We start from the raw sequence: 19,828 nt of genomic DNA on the forward strand, positions 1-19,828 counted from the left end.
CTCCTATGTAAGGTTCTATCACCCTATCACACACTCCGCACACTCCATCCATATCAGCCCCTCTCTCCTCTCCTATGTATGGTTCTACCGCCCTATCTCACACTCCGCACACTCCATCCATATCAGCCCCTCTCTCCTCTCCTATGTAAGGTTCTACCACCCTATCTCACACTCTGCACACTCCATCCATATCAGCCCCTCTCTCCTCTCCTATGTATGGTTCTACCGCCCTATCTCACACTCCGCACACTCCATCCATATCAGCCCCTCTCTCCTCTCCTATGTAAGGTTCTACCACCCTATCACACACTCTGCACACTCCATCCATATCAGCCCCTCTCTCCTCTCCTATGAAAGGTTCTACCACCCTATCTCACACTCTGCACACTCCATCCATATCAGCCCCTCTCTCCTCTCCTATGAAAGGTTCTACCGCCCTATCTCACACTCCGCACACTCCATCCACATCAGCCCCTCTCTCCTCTCCTATGTAAGGTTCTACCTCCCTATCTCACACTCCACACACTCCATCCATATCAGCCCCTCTCTCCTCTCCTATGTAAGGTTCTACCACCCTATCTCACACTCTGCACACTCCATCCATATCAGCCCCTCTCTCCTCTCCTATGTATGGTTCTACCGCCCTATCTCACACTCCGCACACTCCATCCATATCAGCCCCTCTCTCCTCTCCTATGTAAGGTTCTACCGCCCTATCACACACTCTGCACACTCCATCCATATCAGCCCCTCTCTCCTCTCCTATGTAAGGTTCTACCGCCCTATCACACACTCTGCACACTCCATCCATATCAGCCCCTCTCTCCTCTCCTATGTAAGGTTCTACCGCCCTATCTCACACTCTGCACACTCCATCCATATCAGCCCCTCTCTCCTCTCCTATGAAAGGTTCTACCACCCTATCTCACACTCTGCACACTCCATCCATATCAGCCCCTCTCTCCTCTCCTATATAAGGTTCTACCACCCTATCTCACACTCCGCACACTCCATCCATATCAGCCCCTCTCTCCTCTCCTATGTAAGGTTCTACCACCCTATCTCACACTCCACCCATATCAGCCCCTCTCTCCTCTCCTATGTAAGGTTCTACCACCCTATCTCACACTCTGCACACTCCATCCATATCAGCCCCTCTCTCCTCTCCTATGTAAGGTTCTACCACCCTATCTCACACTCTGCACACTCCATCCATATCAGCCCCTCTCTCCTCTCCTATGTAAGGTTCTACCACCCTATCTCACACTCCGCACACTCCATCCAAATCAATCCCTCTCTCCTCTCCTATGTAAGGTTCTACCACCCTATCTCACACTCTGCACACTCCATCCATATCAGTCCCTCTCTCCTCTCCTATGTATGGTTCTAACGCCCTATCACACACTCTGCACACTCCATCCATATCAGCCCCTCTCTCCTCTCCCATGTAGGGTTCTACCGCCCTATCACACATTCTGCACACTCCATCCATATCAGCCCCTCTCTCCTCTCCTATGTATGGTTCTACCGCCCTATATCACACTCTGCACACTCCATATCAGCCCCTCTCTCCGCTCCCATGTAGGGTTCTACCGCCCTATCACACACTCTGCACACTCCGTCCATATCAGCCCCTCTCTCCTCTCCTATGTATGGTTCTACCGCCCTATCACACTCTGCACACTCCATCCATATCAGCCCCTCTCTCCTCTCCCATGTATGGTTCTACCGCCCTATATCACACTCTGCACACTCCATCCATATCAGCCCATCTCTCCTCTCCTATGTATGGTTCTACCACCCTATCTCACACTCTGCACACTCCATCCATATCAGCCCCTCTCTCCTCTCCTATGAATGGTTCTACCGCCCTATCTCACACTCTGCACACTCCATCCATATCAGCCCCTCTCTCCTCTCCTATGTATGGTTCTACAACCCTATCTCACACTCCGCACACTCCATCCATATCAGCCCCTCTCTCCTCTCCTATATAAGGTTCTACCACCCTATCTCACACTCCGCACACTCCATCCATATCAGCCCCTCTCTCCTCTCCTATGTAAGGTTCTACCACCCTATCTCACACTCCACCCATATCAGCCCCTCTCTCCTCTCCTATGTAAGGTTCTACCACCCTATCTCACACTCTGCACACTCCATCCATATCAGCCCCTCTCTCCTCTCCTATGTAAGGTTCTACCACCCTATCTCACACTCTGCACACTCCATCCATATCAGTCCCTCTCTCCTCTCCTATGTAAGGTTCTACCACCCTATCTCACACTCTGCACACTCCATCCATATCAGCCCCTCTCTCCTCTCCTATGTAAGGTTCTACCACCCTATCTCACACTCTGCACACTCCATCCATATCAGCCCCTCTCTCCTCTCCTATGTAAGGTTCTACCACCCTATCTCACACTCTGCACACTCCATCCATATCAGCCCCTCTCTCCTCTCCTATGTAAGGTTCTACCACCCTATCTCACACTCCGCACACTCCATCCAAATCAATCCCTCTCTCCTCTCCTATGTAAGGTTCTACCACCCTATCTCACACTCTGCACGCTCCATCCATATCAGCCCCTCTCTCCTCTCCTATGTAAGGTTCTACCACCCTATCTCACACTCTGCACACTCCATCCATATCAGCCCCTCTCTCCTCTCCTATGTAAGGTTCTACCACCCTATCTCACACTCTGCACACTCCATCCATATCAGCCCCTCTCTCCTCTCCTATGTATGGTTCTACCACCCTATCTCACACTCTGCACACTCCATCCATATCAGCCCCTCTCTCCTCTCCTATGTAAGGTTCTACCACCCTATCTCACACTCCGCACACTCCATCCATATCAGCCCCTCTCTCCTCTCCTATGTAAGGTTCTACCACCCTATCTCACACTCTGCACACTCCATCCATATCAGCCCCTCTCTCCTCTCCTATGTAAGGTTCTACCACCCTATCTCACACTCCGCACACTCCATCCAAATCAATCCCTCTCTCCTCTCCTATGTAAGGTTCTACCACCCTATCTCACACTCTGCACACTCCATCCATATCAGCCCCTCTCTCCTCTTCTATGTAAGGTTCTACCACCCTATCTCACACTCTGCACACTCCATCCATATCAGCCCCTCTCTCCTCTCCTATGTAAGGTTCTACCACCCTATCTCACACTCTGCACACTCCATCCATATCAGCCCCTCTCTCCTCTCCTATGTATGGTTCTACCACCCTATCTGACACTCTGCACACTCCATCCATATCAGCCCCTCTCTCCTCTCCTATGTAAGGTTCTACCACCCTATCTCACACTCCGCACACTCCATCCATATCAGCCCCTCTCTCCTCTCCTATGTAAGGTTCTACCACCCTATCTCACACTCCGCACACTCCATCCATATCAGCCCCTCTCTCCTCTCCTATGTAAGGTTCTACCACCCTATCTCACACTCCGCACACTCCATCCAAATCAATCCCTCTCTCCTCTCCTATGTAAGGTTCTACCACCCTATCTCACACTCTGCACACTCCATCCATATAAGCCCCTCTCTCCTCTCCTATGTAAGGTTCTACCACCCTATCTCACACTCTACACACTCCATCCATATCAGCCCCTCTCTCCGCTCCCATGTAGGGTTCTACCGCCCTATCACACACTCTGCACACTCCGTCCATATCAGCCCCTCTCACTCTGCACACTCCATCCATATCAGCCCCTCTCTCCTCTCCCATGTATGGTTCTACCGCCCTATATCACACTCTGCACACTCCATCCATATCAGCCCATCTCTCCTCTCCTATGTATGGTTCTACCACCCTATCTCACACTCTGCACACTCCATCCATATCAGCCCCTCTCTCCTCTCCTATGAATGGTTCTACCGCCCTATCTCACACTCTGCACACTCCATCCATATCAGCCCGTCTCTCCTCTCCTATGTATGGTTCTACCACCCTATCACACACTCTGCACACTCCATCCATATCAGCCCCTCTCTCCTCTCCCATGTATGGTTCTACCGCCCTATATCACACTCTGCACACTCCATCCATATCAGCCCCTCTCTCCTCTCCTATGTATGGTTCTACCGCCCTATCTTACACTCTGCACACTCCATCCATATCAGCCCCTCTCTCCTGTCCTATGTATGGTTCTACCGCCCTCTCACACTCTGCACACTCCATATCAGCCCCTCTCTCCTGTCCTATGTATGGTTCTACCGCCCTCTCACACTCTGCACACTCCATCCATATCAGCCCCGCTCTCCTGTCCTATGTATGGTTCTACCGCCCTATCTCACACTCTGCACACTCCATCCATATCAGCCCCTCTCTCCTGTCCTATGTATGGTTCAACCGCCCTCTCACGCTCTGCACACTCCATATCAGCCCCTCTCTCCTCTCCTATGTATGGTTCTACCGCCCTCTCACACTCTGCACACTCCATCCATATCAGCCCCGCTCTCCTGTCCTATGTATGGTTCTACCGCCCTATCACACACTCTGCACACTCCATCCATATCAGCCCCTCTCTCCTCTCCCATGTAGGGTTCTACCGCCCTATCACACATTCTGCACACTCCATCCATATCAGCCCCTCTCTCCTCTCCTATGTATGGTTCTACCGCCCTATATCACACTCTGCACACTCCATATCAGCCCCTCTCTCCTCTCCCATGTAGGGTTCTACCGCCCTATCACACACTCTGCACACTCCGTCCATATCAGCCCCTCTCTCCTCTCCTATGTATGGTTCTACCGCCCTATATCACACTCTGCACACTCCATCCATATCAGCCCCTCTCTCCTCTCCTATGTAAGGTTCTACCACCCTATCTCACACTCCGCACACTCCATCCACATCAGTCCCTCTCTCCTGTCCTATGTAAGGTTCTACCACCCTATCTCACACTCCGCACACTCCATCCACATCAGCCCCTCTCTCCTCTCCTATGTAAGGTTCTACCACCCTATCTCACACTCCGCACACTCCATCCACATCAGCCCCTCTCTCCTCTCCTATGTAAGGTTCTACCACCCTATCTCACACTCTGCACACTCCATCCATATCAGCCCCTCTCTCCTCTCCTATGTATGGTTCTACCGCCCTATATCACACTCTACACACTCCATCCATATCAGCCCCTCTCTCCTCTCCTATGTAAGGTTCTACCACCCTATCTCACACTCCGCACACTCCATCCACATCAGCCCCTCTCTCCTCTCCTATGTAAGGTTCTACCACCCTATCTCACACTCTGCACACTCCATCCATATCAGCCCCTCTCTCCTCTCCTATGTATGGTTCTACCGCCCTATATCACACTCTACACACTCCATCCATATCAGCCCCTCTCTCCTCTCCTATGTAAGGTTCTACCACCCTATCTCACACTCTGCACACTCCATCTATATCAGCCCCTCTCTCCTCTCCTATGTATGGTTCTACCGCCCTATATCACACTCTGCACACTCCATCCATATCAGCCCCTCTCTCCTCTCCCATGTATGGTTCTACCACCCTATATCACACTCTGCACACTCCATATCAGCCCCTCTCTCCTCTCCCATGTAGGGTTCTACCGCCCTATCACACACTCTGCACACTCCGTCCATATCAGCCCCTCTCTCCTCTCCTATGTATGGTTCTACCGCCCTCTCACACTCTGCACACTCCATATCAGCCCCTCTCTCCTCTCCCATGTAGGGTTCTACCGCCCTATCTTACACTCTGCACACTGCATCCATATCAGCCCCTCTCTCCTGTCCTATGTATGGTTCTACCGCCCTCTCACACTCTGCACACTCCATATCAGCCTCTCTCTCCTGTCCTATGTATGGTTCTACCGCCCTCTCACACTCTGCACACTCCATCCATATCAGCCCCGCTCTCCTGTCCTATGTATGGTTCTACCGCCCTATCTCACACTCTGCACACTCCATCCATATCAGCCCCTCTCTCCTGTCCTATGTATGGTTCAACCGCCCTCTCACGCTCTGCACACTCCATATCAGCCCCTCTCTCCTCTCCTATGTATGGTTCTACCGCCCTCTCACACTCTGCACACTCCATCCATATCAGCCCCGCTCTCCTGTCCTATGTATGGTTCTACCGCCCTATCACACACTCTGCACACTCCATCCATATCAGCCCCTCTCTCCTCTCCCATGTAGGGTTCTACCGCCCTATCACACATTCTGCACACTCCATCCATATCAGCCCCTCTCTCCTCTCCTATGTATGGTTCTACCGCCCTATATCACACTCTGCACACTCCATATCAGCCCCTCTCTCCTCTCCCATGTAGGGTTCTACCGCCCTATCACACACTCTGCACACTCCGTCCATATCAGCCCCTCTCTCCTCTCCTATGTATGGTTCTACCGCCCTATCACACTCTGCACACTCCATCCATATCAGCCCCTCTCTCCTCTCCTATGTATGGTTCTACCGCCCTATATCACACTCTGCACACTCCATATCAGCCCCTCTCTCCTCTCCCATGTATGGTTCTACCGCCCTATATCACACTCTGCACACTCCATCCATATCAGCCCCTCTCTCCTCTCCTATGTAAGGTTCTACCACCCTATCTCACACTCTGCACACTCCATCCATATCAGCCCCTCTCTCCTCTCCTATGAATGGTTCTACCGTCCTATCTCACACTCTGCACACTCCATCTATATCAGCCCCTCTCTCCTCTCCTATGTATGGTTCTACCGCCCTATATCACACTCTGCACACTCCATCCATATCAGCCCCTCTCTCCTCTCCCATGTATGGTTCTACCACCCTATATCACACTCTGCACACTCCATCCATATCAGCCCCTCTCTCCTCTCCTATGTAAGGCTCTACCGCCCTATCACACACTCTGCACACTCCGTCCATATCAGCCCCTCTCTCCTCTCCTATGTATGGTTCTACCGCCCTATCACACTCTGCACACTCCATCCATATCAGCCCCTCTCTCCTCTCCTATGTATAGTTCTACCGCCCTATCACACTCTGCACACTCCATCTATATCAGCCCCTCTCTCCTCTCCTATGTATGGTTCTACCACCCTATCTCACACTCTGCACACTCCATCCATATCAGCCCCTCTCTCCTCTCCTATGTATGGTTCTACCGCCCTATATCACACTCTGCACACTCCATCCATATCAGCCCCTCTCTCCTCTCCTATGTATGGTTCTACCGCCCTATATCACACTCTGCACACTCCATATCAGCCCCTCTCTCCTCTCCCATGTATGGTTCTACCGCCCTATATCACACTCTGCACACTCCATCCATATCAGCCCCTCTCTCCTCTCCTATGAATGGTTCTACCGTCCTATCTCACACTCTGCACACTCCATCTATACCAGCCCCTCTCTCCTCTCCTATGTATGGGTCTACCACCCTATCACACACTCTGCACACTCCATCCATATCAGCCCCTCTCTCCTCTCCCATGTATGGTTCTACCGCCCTATATCACACTCTGCACACTCCATCCATATCAGCCCCTCTCTCCTCTCCTATGTATGGTTCTACCGCCCTATCTCACACTCTGCACACTCCATCCATATCAGCCCCTCTCTCCTGTCCTATGTATGGTTCTACCGCCCTCTCACACTCTGCACACTCCATATCAGCCCCTCTCTCCTCTCCTATGTATGGTTCTACCGCCCTCTCACACTCTGCACACTCCATCCATATCAGCCCCTCTCTCCTGTCCTATGTATGGTTCTACCGCCCTATCACACACTCTGCACACTCCATCCATATCAGCCCCTCTCTCCTCTCCTATGAATGGTTCTACCACCCTATCTCACACTCTGCACACTCCATCCATATCAGCCCCTCTCTCCTCTCCTATGTATGGTTCTACCGCCCTCTCACACTCTGCACACTCCATCCATATCAGCCCCTCTCTCCTCTCCTATGTATGGTTCTACCGCCCTCTCACACTCTGCACACTCCATCCATATCAGCCCCTCTCTCCTCTCCTATGTATGGTTCTACCGCCCTATCTCACACTCTGCACACTCCATCCATATCAGTCCCCTCTCTCCTGTCCTATGTATGGTTCTACCGCCCTATCACACACTCTGCACACTCCATCCATATCAGCCCCTCTCTCCTCTCCTAGGTATGGTTCTACCGCCCTATCTCACACTCCGCACACTCCATCCATATCAGCCCCTCTCTCCTCTCCTATGTATGGTTCTACCGCCCTCTCACACTCTGCACACTCCATCCATATCAGCCCCTCTCTCCTCTCCTACGTATGGTTCTACCGCCCTATCTCACACTCTTCACACTCCATCCATATCAGCCCCTCTCTCCTCTCCTATGTATGGTTCTACCGCCCTCTCACACTCTGCACACTCCATCCATATCAGCCCCTCTCTCCTCTCCTATGTATGGGTCTACCGCCCTATCACACACTCTGCACACTCCATCCATATCAGCCCCTCTCTCCTCTCCTATGTATGGTTCTACCGCCCTATCACACACTCTGCACACTCCATCCATATCAGCCCCTCTCTCCTCTCCTATGTATGGTTCTACCGCCCTCTCACACTCTTCACACTCCATCCATATCAGCCCCTCTCTCCTCTCCTATGTATGGTTCTACCGCCCTATCTCACACTCTGCACACTCCATCCATATCAGCCCCTCTCTCCTCTCCTATGTATGGTTCTACCGCCCTATCACACACTCTGCACACTCCATCCATATCAGCCCCTCTCTCCTCTCCTATGTATGGTTCTACCGCCCTATCTCACACTCTGCACACTCCATCCATATCAGCCCCTCTCTCCTCTCCTATGTAAGGTTCTATCACCCTATCTCACACTCTGCACACTCCATCCATATCAGCCCCTCTCTCATGTATGGTTCTACCACCCTATCTCACACTCTGCACACTCCATACATATCAGCCCCTCTCTCCTCTCCTATGTATGGCTCTACCACCCTATCTCACACACTGCACACTCCATCCATATCAGCCCCTCTCTCCTCTCCTATGTATGGTTCTACCGCCCTATCTCACACACTGCACACTCCATCCATATCAGACCCTCTCTCCTCTCCTATGTATGGTTCTACCACCCTATCACACACTCTGCACACTCCATCCATATCAGCCCCTCTCTCCTCTCCTATGTATGGTTCTACCGCCCTATCACACACTCTGCACACTCCATCCATATCAGCCCCTCTCTCCTCTCCTATGAATGGTTCTACCACCCTATCTCACACTCTGCACACTCCATCCATATCAGCCCCTCTCTCCTCTCCTATGTATGGTTCTACCGCCCTCTCACACTCTGCACACTCCATCCATATCAGCCCCTCTCTCCTCTCCTATGTATGGTTCTACCGCCCTCTCACACTCTGCACACTCCATCCATATCAGCCCCTCTCTCCTCTCCTATGTATGGTTCTACCGCCCTATCTCACACTCTGCACACTCCATCCATATCAGTCCCCTCTCTCCTGTCCTATGTATGGTTCTACCGCCCTATCACACACTCTGCACACTCCATCCATATCAGCCCCTCTCTCCTCTCCTAGGTATGGTTCTACCGCCCTATCTCACACTCCGCACACTCCATCCATATCAGCCCCTCTCTCCTCACCTATGTATGGTTCTACCGCCCTCTCACACTCTGCACACTCCATCCATATCAGCCCCTCTCTCCTCTCCTACGTATGGTTCTACCGCCCTATCTCACACTCTTCACACTCCATCCATATCAGCCCCTCTCTCCTCTCCTATGTATGGTTCTACCGCCCTATCACACACTCTGCACACTCCATCCATATCAGCCCCTCTCTCCTCTCCTATGTATGGTTCTACCGCCCTATCACACACTCTGCACACTCCATCCATATCAGCCCCTCTCTCCTCTCCTATGTATGGTTCTACCGCCCTCTCACACTCTTCACACTCCATCCATATCAGCCCCTCTCTCCTCTCCTATGTATGGTTCTACCGCCCTATCTCACACTCTGCACACTCCATCCATATCAGCCCCTCTCTCCTCTCCTATGTATGGTTCTACCGCCCTATCACACACTCTGCACACTCCATCCATATCAGCCCCTCTCTCCTCTCCTATGTAAGGTTCTATCACCCTATCTCACACTCTGCACACTCCATCCATATCAGCCCCTCTCTCATGTATGGTTCTACCACCCTATCACACACTCTGCACACTCCATCCATATCAGCCCCTCTCTCCTCTCCTATGTATGGTTCTACCGCCCTATCACACACTCTGCACACTCCATCCATATCAGCCCCTCTCTCCTCTCCTATGTATGGTTCTACCGCCCTCTCACACTCTTCACACTCCATCCATATCAGCCCCTCTCTCCTCTCCTATGTATGGTTCTACCGCCCTCTCACACTCTGCACACTCCATCCATATCAGCCCCTCTCTCCTCTCCTATGTATGGTTCTACCGCCCTATCTCACACTCTGCACACTCCATCCATATCAGCCCCTCTCTCCTCTCCTATGTAAGGTTCTATCACCCTATCTCACACTCTGCACACTCCATCCATATCAGCCCCTCTCTCATGTATGGTTCTACCACCCTATCTCACACTCTGCACACTCCATACATATCAGCCCCTCTCTCCTCTCCTATGTATGGCTCTACCACCCTATCTCACACACTGCACACGCCATCCATATCAGCCCCTCTCTCCTCTCCTATGTATGGTTCTACCACCCTATCTCACACACTGCACACTCCATCCATATCAGACCCTCTCTCCTCTCCTATGTATGGTTCTACCACCCTATCACACACTCTGCACACTCCATCCATATCAGCCCCTCTCTCCTCTCCTATGTATGGTCCTACCGCCCTGTCACACACTCTGCACACTCCATCCATATCAGCCCCTCTCTCCTCTCCTATGTAAGGTTCTACCGCCCTATCACACTCTGCACACTCCATCCATATCAGCCCCTCTCTCCTCTCCTAAGTATGGTTCTTCCACCCTATCACACTCTGTACACTCCATCCATATCAGCCCCTCTCTCCTCTCCTATGTATGGTTCTACCGCCCAATCACACACTCTGCACACTCCATCCATATCAGCCCCTCTCTCCTCTACTATGTATGGTTCTACCGCCCTATCACACACTGCACACTTCATCCATATCAGACCCTCTCTCCTCTCCTATGTATGGTTCTACCACCCTATCACACTCTGCACACTCCATCCATATCAGCACCTCTCTCCTCTCCTATGTATGGTTCTACCGCCCAATCACACACTCTGCACACTTCATCCATATCAGCCACTCTTATGAAGGGTTGAAACTAAAATCAAAGCTGAATTTTCATTTTATCCATTCTCTGAAGGTTTCGTTTCTCCATTTTTGTTGCTGTAAGATAAAGTTTTGTAATTAGGATGAAAACAGTTCAGGCTGTCATGAAACCAGACTGTTCCCATCAGGTGCAAGATAAGGGAACCGGGGTGTACTACTCTGAAGAATATGCCATTATACTACTTTTTGATATGGACATATATGTAGTTTCCAGTTATCTTGCAATATTATTGGCTTATAAAGTGAAATGATGTTATTGGTAGTTGAGAACTTTGCATAATTAAGCAAAAGATTATAAAAGAAGTGACTAAAATAAAGGGGGCTAGTGATCTGTCTCGATCCTCCCGTACAGAGACCCCGTCTCCGTGTGGTCATTTGAGTTGCTAGCAACACTCTGTGGAATAATTTGGACATCACTGGCTCAACCGTGAAGGGTTAATTTAGCCATCCCTCAATAGCTACCCCGACAGCTGGCCGCCCAACGTGGGGCCCCCGAATAGGGATGCCTCTGCCCCCGGAGGACAAGACAAAGGACCCTCGGAGCGGACGCAGGTGCTGGAAAATTGGGAATGATCATCCCCCACAACAACCACGGTAAGTTGGCAGTTATACTGTTCAGACTGACCATTGGTGTGGTTTTCATGTGCTTGTTGCTGCAAAGAGGATCTGTGGTTTGTCCCCGATTGGTGGGGTGATTCTTGGGTGGAATCATATAGAGGTGCAGTCCAGTTGGGGGCCCAGTGCTCGAACCGTACCTTATAAGGGATAGACACCCCGGATTGACCAGTGATTGTGACTCTCTTTATAATATCATAATATCCTGAAATCCTGATCACTGTTAGTATCGGGCATGGTGAAGTGATCGAAGATTGGGTAGGATACATAACTCAGGTATATATACAGTGGGGCAAAAAAGTTCCACCACTTAAAAAGATGAGAGGCGTCTGTAATTTACATCATAGGTAGACCTCAACTATGGGAGACAAACTGAGAAAAAAAAATCCAGAAAATCACATTGTCTGTTTTTTTTTTCATTTTATTTGCATATTATAGTGGAAAATAAGTATTTGGTCAGAAACAAAATTTCATCTCAATACTTTGTGATATATCCTTTGTTGGCAATGACAGAGGTCAAACGTTTTCTGTAAGTCTTCACAAGGTTGCCACACACTGTTGTTGGTATGTTGGCCCATTCCTCCATGCAGATCTCCTCTAGAGCAGTGATGTTTTTGGCTTTTCGCTTGGCAACACGGACTTTCAACTCCCTCCAAAGGTTTTCTATAGGGTTGAGATCTGGAGACTGGCTAGGCCATTCCAGGACCTTGAAATGCTTCTTACGAAGCCACTCCTTCGTTGCCCTGGCGGTGTGCTTTGGATCATTGTCATGTTGAAAGACCCAGCCACGTTTCATCTTCAATGCCCTTGCTGATGGAAGGAGGTTTGCACTCAAAATCTCACGATACATGGCCCCATTCATTCTTTCATGTACCCGGATCAGTCGTCCTGGCCCCTTTGCAGAGAAACAGCCCCAAAGCATGATGTTTCAACCACCATGCTTTACAGTAGGTATGGTGTTTGATGGATGCAACTCAGTATTCTTTTTCCTCCAAACACGACACGTTGTGTTTCTACCAAACAGTTCCAGTTTGGTTTCATCAGACCATAGGACATTCTCCCAAAACTCCTCTGGATCATCCAAATGCTCTCTAGCAAACTTCAGACGGGCCCGGACATGTACAGGCTTAAGCAGTGGGACACGTCAGGCACTGCAGGATCTGAGTCCATGGTGGCGTAGTGTGTTACTTATGGTAGGCCTTGTTACATTGGTCCCAGCTCTCTGCAGTTCATTCACTAGGTCCCCCCGCGTGGTTCTGGGATTTTTGCTCACCGTTCTTGTGATCATTCTGACCCCACGGGGTGGGATTTTGCGTGGAGCACCAGATTGAGGGAGATTATCAGTGGTCTTGTATGTCTTCCATTTTCTAATTATTGCTCCCACAGTTGATTTCTTCACTTCAAGCTGGTTGGCTATTGCAGATTCAGTCTTCCCAGCCTGGTGCAGGGCTACAATTTTGTTTCTGGTGTCCTTTGACAGCACTTTGGTCTTCACCATAGTGGAGTTTGGAGTCAGACTGTTTGAGGGAGTGCACAGGTGTCTTTTTATACTGATAACAAGTTTAAACAGGTGCCATTACTACAGGTAATGAGTGGAGGAAAGAGGAGACTCTTAAAGAAGAAGTTACAGGTCTGTGAGAGCCAGAAATCTTGATTGCTTGTTTCTGACCAAATACTTATTTTCCACCATAATATGCAAATAAAATGAAAAAAAAAACAGACAATGTGATTTTCTGGATTTTTTTTTCTCAGTTTGTCTCCCATAGTTGAGGTCTACTTATGATGTAAATTACAGACGCCTCTCATCTTTTTAAGTGGTGGAACTTGCACTATTGCTGACTGACTAAATACTTTTTTGCCCCACTGTAGATATATATAACCAGAGGTGTCCGGAGGGATAGTCTGAGATGCCCTCCTCCTTTCACTGAGTACCGCGTTGAATCTTGGGCAATCCCAGAGGGGGATTTTTGACCCTGTGGAACAGACCGAAACGCTGCTCCAGATCTGTGCACCACTCCAGATCTGTGCACAACTAAAGTAAGGATATTTAGCTCTAAATGAGAGAATCCATGGAAGGAAAAGAATTTTGTGGCTTGGCGCATGAATTGTGTGACGAAGGTGTTAGGAAGAACAGAGAAAGTGAATTCTGATTGTTTCTGTTACCGCTATGTTGAAGGAAAAATTGTCTATTATTATGGCAAGGACTGGATGTATTGTGGTTCAAGAAAGTGACTGTGGTGTGAGAAAGTGATTAAATAAGGAACTGAGATCGAGACTGATGTGTCAGGCAGATAAATAGTTAAAAGTGATGATTTGAAAGAAGAGGTCTCCCTGCTAGATGACAATTGTACAAGGAGACCGAGAGTCGCAGCCCCCACCTTTTCTTTGTTAAGCGCTCACGGTATCTATTATCAGCCACCGTCGCCTCAGTCCCCGTTATGCCTAATATTGCTAGTGGCTATGAGTATCCACCCCCGTCCAGATCCAGAAAAAAAAAAGTTTTCAGAAGACTTTAACCAGCTCTGTATCAGCAGGGAAAGAAAAAAAAAAGCAAGCTAGCAACTGCAGCTGCTCTAGTTCTCCCTCCAATCCCAGCTCCCCTCCCACATCGCCCCCACAGCAGCTCGTTCACACACAGCAAACCCCAGCCCTCCCTGCTAATTCTCGTCTGCAATTCTGGCGCTGTGCCCGACTGGGACACTTTCAGAGAGATTGTCATTCTCCTGCTGTTTTAATCGGGGTAGATGGCAGACCCAATTAATACACTTTTATAAATCCTATCCCTGTGGGACCCTTCCCCGAGGTTACTGCTCAGTTTGTAATCTCTCCCTCATGTCCAGTAAATTTACTAGGGGCAGATTTATTATCACAGTTCCGCTCCGATATACAATTCCAAGATGATGGTTAGATGGCTCTTACGTTATATAATCCCTATGTAGATGAAGACAGTGAGGAAATCTGTATGTTGCATGCCCTTCCCACAGTTATGCCACAAGGGGCCCAAAACAGTCCCAACCAGTTTGCAAAAAAAAAAAAAAAAAAATACAATATGAGCAGGTGTCTTTTGCCATTTCTGCCACTGTTAGCCTCCTTAAGTATCTGGCAGCACTTAACTGTCGGGTTTCGGCCTCGAGACTTCAGTTCTGCCTTGGTCAAGTGATATTCTTGGGTCACTGTCTCCTTCAGGGTGCCAGACACCTCACAGAAGAAAGAAAAATAGCTGTCAGCTCCCTTCCTTTCCCAAAAGATGAAGCTGAACTCCAGCGCTTTCTATTGTACTTATTGTTGTCAGTGGATACCGGATGCATCCCGCATAATGCAACCGCTTTACAACGCCTTGAAAGACGGTATAATGAGCTACAAGGAGAGATGGCAGTGATGAGGATTACCTCCAATATGATTGCTCCCAACTTCTGACTGAAGAAACAGCTACTCCACCAAATGTCAGTGAGAATCCACTCCCAAATCCTGATCTGGTGTTATACACGGACGGTTCAAGATATGCTGACGAGTTTGGTAGATTCCACACGGGATACGCTGTTACCACAGAGGACACTGTAGTGCACGCAGCTGCGCTCCCGCCCTCACAGTCAGTACAAGAAGCAGAACTCCAGGCTCTGTCTACTGCATGTACTTTGGCCAAGAACAGACGGGCTAATATATACACGGACTCACGGTATGCATTTGGTATTGCTCACGATTTTGGGGCTCTATGGGCCAATCGAGGGTTTATTACTACTGCCGGAACCCCAGTGAAAAATGCTGAAGCTGTTAGAACCCTCATGGACTCGATCAAATTACCTACTCAGGTGGCCATTATCAAAGTTAAGGCGCACGGTCCTAGGAACAGTCCACAGACTGTTGGCAACACATTTGCGGATATGCAAGCAAAAGCCGCCGCTCTCTTACCCGTTGAACCAACCATACCAACTATGGTGACCACACGCTCTCAGCGTAAACAGTTACAAGAAGCACTGACCCTACAAGAACCTGATGATCTACAACAGACTGAAGTTGTCTGTCGGACCCCGTGAGACCGCTTAATGACGATGCAGAGAATGTCTCCAAAGGAAGAGGTGAAGCAATGGAAGACTGATGGGGCACGAATGGATAATGGTCTCTGGAAAAAGGACCAACTCGTGTGTCTCCCTAAGCAGATGTACCCTGCTATTGCCACATGGGCCTACAAATCGAGGAAAGAATCAGGCCCTCACACTGGTGCAAAAATTCTACTGGGCCCCGGTTCTCCAGTTGGCCGGAAGCATTCCCTGTTACCAACATGACTGTGAAGATCACAGCGAAGAAACTGGTGAAGGAAGTTATATGCAGATATGGGGTTCCAGAAGTTGTTGAAAGTGATCAAGGTCCGGCCTTTTCTTCTCATGTGTACCAAGAAGTTCTGACAATGCTTGGATCCACTGTAGCCCTCCATACTCCGTATCACCCACAATCCAGGGGGAAAGTTGAGAGGCTGAACGGCACACTGAAGGGACAATTGACCAAAATGATGCAGGAGACTACGGCTCAATGGCAAGAGCTCTTACCCATTGTGCTATAGCACATCCGTACTACCCCTATTGCAAAACATGGCCTGTCCCCATATGAGATATTGTTTGGTGCTAGGCCCCCAATTTCCAGCCTCAGCAGTTATCAGAAGAAACTGACCGTGCTGCCCAGTAATCTTGCTAACACCTATGTTCTACTTTCCTCTTCTTTTCCAGATTCAGCAGAAACCGACACCTGTTATAACCTGAAGCCTGGTGATTTGGTAGTCGTGAAGAGGCATGTCAGGAAGCACGGACTAGAACCCTTGTATGACGGTCCCTATGAAGTCCTCCTCATCACCCAACAAGCCAATAGCAAATAAAGGGAACATAATGTTTTGGTTTTTTGCATTTTCCATATTATTATTGGTAGAAGTTAAAAATTGAAGTTAGAAGATATTCAAAGACTCAGAGATCAATACGATAAAGATAATGATCGTAATAAGGACAGTTGGTGGTCAGACACCTTCTCGTTTCTCAATCCAGCCAATTGATTTAGGGGAATTGGGGGCTGGATAGCTGGGATCTTACAAAGCTTGTTACACACTGCTGCCTGTATCCTTGTTGTATATGTGATACTAAAACTTGTTCTTTGGTGTATTTCTGTATGTATTAGGAAATTCTGCACTAAGACTGCTAATGATGATACCAAAGGCGTCGTTGCCCCTGCTCTTCTCTGCACCGATCTCAAAAGGCTACTTGATGAAGATGTTGAAGCCAAGCGCACGGCTACCTACAAAAGATCTCCACCACCGTCATCAAAAATTTATTCCTGAACTGCAGTATACAGGGGGGACGGGTGCGCAGCGACAGCCATGACTGGTAACACGGAATCAGTCATGTGAAGACCAGTACCCCTCAAGCTGTTAGCTTTGGATAGCACCTCTGATGCTGCATATGTGTTAAAAAAAAATTTATCTAGGGGGAAATGTGAAGGCTTAAAACTAAAATCCAGGGCTGTGGAGTCGGAGTCGGTGCTCATTTTGGTGGAGTCGAAGTCGGAGTTGGAGTCGGTATAAAATGAACCGACTCCGACTCCTAAAATATATAATAAATTGGGTACAGTAATTCAATGCAGGATGTGCTGAATATTTTTTCATAGTAGTTTGGGAAAGTTATGAAATGTCCTATAAATGGCTGTTATATTCCTGATCTAAGGCTACATTCACACACAGCGTTTTTCCTGTATTTTATGAGGATACGTTTTTCAGCTGCAAAAGCTGATCATCTTTTTAAAAAACTGCATCACCTGAAAGGTTTTTGAGCTCATCGATAATGTTTTCAAAAGCAAAAGCAGATTAGAAATCTGCTCTATCTATCCATTTATCCATATCTGTCTATCCATATCGTATCTGTACCAAAAAGAATGAAAACCGGGTAGCACACCAATATATATTCTGTTCTATCTAAATATCTTGATTATTGGATCATAGAAATGATTAAATGTCTGAGGTTCACATTGTACTACAATAAATTTTTCACTTAAATATAAGCAATATGTGTGGGAGTCGGAGTCGGAGTCGTGGAGTCGGAGTCGGTGTAAGGGAAATTGAGGAGTCGGAGTTGCAGGTTTGGCTTACCGACTCCACAGCCCTGCGTAAAATCAAAGCTGAAGTTTCTTTTTATCCATTCTCTGAAGGTTTTGTTTCTCCATTTTTGTTGCTGTAAGATACATTTTTGTAATTAGGATAAAAACAGTTCAGGCTGTCATGAAACGAGACTGTTCCCATCAGGTGCAAGATAAGGGACCCGGGGGTGTAGAACTCTGAAGAATATGCCATTATACTACTTTTGGATACGGACATATATGTAGTTTCCGGTTTTCTTGCAATATTATTGACTTACAAAGTGAAATGATGCTATTGGTAGTTGAGAACTTTGCATAATTAAGAAAAAGATTATAAAAGTGACTAAAATAAAGGGGACTAGTGATCTGTCTCGATCCTCCCATACAGAGACTCCCGTCTCTGTGTGGTCATTTGAGTTGCTAGCAATACTCTGTTGAATAATTTGGACATCACTGGCTCAACCGAGAAGGGTTAATTTAGCCCTCCCTCAATAGCTACCCCGACACTCATCTCCTATGTATAGTTCTACAGCCCTTTCACACACTCTGCACACTCCATCCATATCAGCCCCTCTCTCCTCTCCCATGTATGGTTCTACCACCCTATCTCACACTCCGCACACTCCATCCATATCAGCACCTCTCTCCTCTCCTATGTATGGTTCTACCACCCTATCTCACACTCTGCACACTCCATCCATATCAGCCCCTCTCTCCTCTCCCATGTATGGCTCTATCGCCCTATCACACATTCTGCACACTCCATCCATATCAGTCCCTCTCTCCTCTCCTATGTATGGTTCTACCGCCATCTCACACTCTGCACACTCCATCCATATCAGCCCCTCTCTCCTCTCCTATGTATGGTTCTACTGCCCTATCTCACACTCTGCACACTCCATCCATATCATCCCCTCTCTCCTCTCCTATGTATGGTTCTACCGCCATCTCACACTCTGCACACTCCATCCATATCAGCCCCTCTCTCCTCTCCTATGTATGGTTCTACCACCCTTTCACACACTCTGCACACTCCATCCATATCAGTCCTTCTCTCCTCTCCTATGTATGGTTCTACCGCCATCTCACACTCCATCCATATCAGCCCCTCTCTCCTCTCCTATGTATGGTTCTACCGCCCTCTCACACTCTGCACACTCCATCCATATCAGCCCCTCTCTCCTCTCCTATGTATGGTTCTACCGCCCTATCTCACACTCTGCACACTCCATCCATATCAGCCCCTCTCTCCTCTCCTATGTATGGTTCTACCGCCCTATCTCACACTCTGCACACTCCATCCATATCAGCCCCTCTCTCATCTCCTATGTATGGTTCTACCGCCCTCTCACACTCTGCACACTCCATCCATATCAGCCCCTCTCTCCTCTCCTATGTAAGGTTCTACCACCCTATCTCACACTCTGCACACTCCATCCATATCAGCCCCTCTCTCCTCTCCTATGTAAGGTTCTACCACCCTATCTCACACTCTGCACACTCCATCCATATCAGCCCCTCTCTCCTCTCCTATGTATGGTTCTACCGCCCTATCACACACTCTGCACACTCCATCCATATCAGCCCCTCTCTCCTCTCCTATGTATGGCTCTATCGCCCTATCACACACTCCGCACACTCCATCCATATCAGCCCCTCTCTCCTCTCCTATGTATGGTTCTACTGCCCTATCTCACACTCCGCACACTCCATCCATATCAGCCCCTCTCTCCTCTCCTATG

General features: G+C 48.9%; 1 protein-coding gene across 5 annotated transcripts in view; it reads right to left on the bottom strand.

Annotated features, from left to right (window-relative positions):
• Window positions 1-19,828, bottom strand: part of PARP10 (poly(ADP-ribose) polymerase family member 10) — a 173,104-nt gene that overhangs the window by 71,824 nt on the left and 81,452 nt on the right. The window lies entirely within an intron of this gene.

Source organism: Dendrobates tinctorius, unplaced genomic scaffold (genome assembly GCF_039654945.1).
Source record: "Dendrobates tinctorius isolate UK_male_01 unplaced genomic scaffold, ASM3965494v1 ptg000235l, whole genome shotgun sequence".
NCBI classification, from domain to species: Eukaryota; Metazoa; Chordata; class Amphibia; order Anura; family Dendrobatidae; genus Dendrobates; species Dendrobates tinctorius.